The sequence below is a fragment of the Juglans microcarpa x Juglans regia genome, unplaced genomic scaffold (genome assembly GCF_004785595.1).
Source record: "Juglans microcarpa x Juglans regia isolate MS1-56 unplaced genomic scaffold, Jm3101_v1.0 JmScfU0122, whole genome shotgun sequence".
Classification (NCBI taxonomy): domain Eukaryota; kingdom Viridiplantae; phylum Streptophyta; class Magnoliopsida; order Fagales; family Juglandaceae; genus Juglans; species Juglans microcarpa x Juglans regia.
In genome coordinates, this window is record NW_024475866.1 from 5,001 (window position 1) to 7,338 (window position 2,338).

The following is a 2,338-nucleotide window of genomic DNA, read 5'->3' on the forward strand; positions in this document are numbered from 1 at the left end:
CCCCCACGAAAGCGAGCCCAAAAAACCGTCGTCGCCCGTCAAACCCCATGGAAGCGAGGCCAACATCATCCGAATACCCCCCAAGAGCAACAATGTGCGTAGCACTGGGTGCCATAACACCATCCGCCGTGCACAAGCATGTTGCAAAAAGGAAGCATCCAAACAAACAGGCCCAACCGCCATGGGGTAGACTAGAGCACCCGAGGGCTAGCCAACGTGAGAAAGCCCCTAGCATGAACGATTGCCCCCACCAACAAGCCCGTGCGTGGCACTAGGTGCCACCAAATCCGTCCCTAGAGCACAAGCTTGTTGCTTGAAAGCAAACGAGAATGTAGGAATCACCCCCACGAAAACGAGCCCAAAAAACCGTCGTCGGGACATGGTCGGCCGGCGGCGGCCGCCGCCACAACCACCGCCAGCGGCGGTGGAGACGATACCCCCCGCCGGTGGCACGGGGGGCGTGGCACACGCCCTTTCCATGGGCGCCTGGGGCATGCCCATGTGAGGGGGGCGGCATGGACAGCCCTCCTGGCTGACCATGTTGGGGCTTGCATGCCCCCCTAAAGAGCATTTAGAGCCAAATCCCAACTGGCAGGAGGAAACATCAATTTTCCGAGGAAACATAAAGGCTTTTTTTATAGAAATACTTTGAATTTGGACGAGATTTTTTGCAGGCATGCTTAGATAAATCATATCTTGAAGTAGGAGCAAGCCTCACAATTTTTTGACATTGGGATATTTTTATTTAATTTTTTTGATTTAATAAAACCGGAAAATCAAAAAAAATCGAAAATAGGCCAAAAATGATAGGTGATGCTTGGAACACATCCAAGATGTATTGGAATGAATTTAGGAAACCAATTTGGGTGGTTTCAATTGTCGAAAAGCACGAGACAAGTGATCGCCCCCGTGCATGCATGTCGGGCGGCAACGTTGGGGGGCCATCTTGTGAGTGTTGCATTGCAACCTTTTGAGCCAACAAGGAAGGTTGCATTGGTAGAGTTTGTGTGATCAACGGTGCTCTTCGTCGGACCTTTGTGTGCTTGACATGGCGGGCAAAGCACAACGGGTGTGCCGAGGCATGCCATGGGGCAAGTCAAGGCAAGCCATGGGGCAAGCCGCGGGGCTCTCAAGGCAAGCCATGGGGCTTGTCAGCGGGGCTCTCAAGGCATGCCATGGGGCAAGCCATGGGGCTGTCAAGGCAAGCCATGGGGCATGTCAGCGGGGCTGTCAAGGCATGCCATGGGGCAAGCCACGGGGCTGTCAAGGCAAGCCATGGGGCTGTGTTAGGGACCCCGGTCAAGTCCCTAAACACTTGCCTTGCTAATCCAAAGCTTGTCTCAAAGTGACCGAGTCTTAGTTCTTCTCTTGCTTGGTCCACGTCCAATGTTGGTCAAAGTGACCAAAGGGGTGATATGATATGGTGAGGTTAGGTGTTTAGGCTAGGAGGATGATGATATCAAGGAAATGGTTTAAGGTAGTGTATGGCTAGGAATGGTAGTGGGCGCACGGCACTAGGAGGTGCTAGGGTTGGCGCCACTTTGGGTTGGTGATTAGGGTTTGGGAAAGAATGTTGGTCGGCTAGGGTTTGGAGAAGGATGATGCTAGGGTTTGGTTGGCTTAGGAATGGATAAGGTAAGTTGGAAAGATGGAAGGAATCTTTGAGTGATTAGGGAAGTTTGAATTTGAATTTGGATTGGATGAAGTCAAGTCTCCTAAAAGGAAGGAATCACTTTAGGGAGCCTTGAGAGATTTTAGGGATTGAATGAGTGATTGGGGGGATGGAGTGATTCTAGGGAAGTTCCTAGAATTATGGGATTGGATGAGTGATTGGAGGGATGGAGTGATTCTAGGGAAGTTCCTAGAATTATGGGATTAGATGAGTGATTGGATTGGGTCAACTATCCTTGAATTAAGGAAAGTTGCCAAAGAGATGGATGGCTAGGTCAATGGTTTAGATGATGGACTTGGCTAGGGTTTGTGTTTCGGCTTTGGAGTTGGGGTAAGGATATGGTTGGCTAGGGTTGGCCGAACAAGGATAGAGAGTGATTCTAGGAAGTTGTTCCTAGAATCAAGGAACTCAATGTGGAAGTGATTTGGCCGAGATTGGTGAAGTGTTGGGTCAACTAGGGTTCCTAAATTATAGGACCACAAGTTTGGTAAGTGGAATGGGTGGCTAGGGCAAATTCAAATGAGGCAAGTGATTGCCGAAATTTGAATTTGAATTCAAATTGGGAGTAGGTTTCGGCTAGGGCAAGTTTGATGGAGGGAAGAGTTTATGGAAGGTTTTGACAACTTAGGGAAAGTATGACAAACACTAAGGTGGTCGAAATTTGTG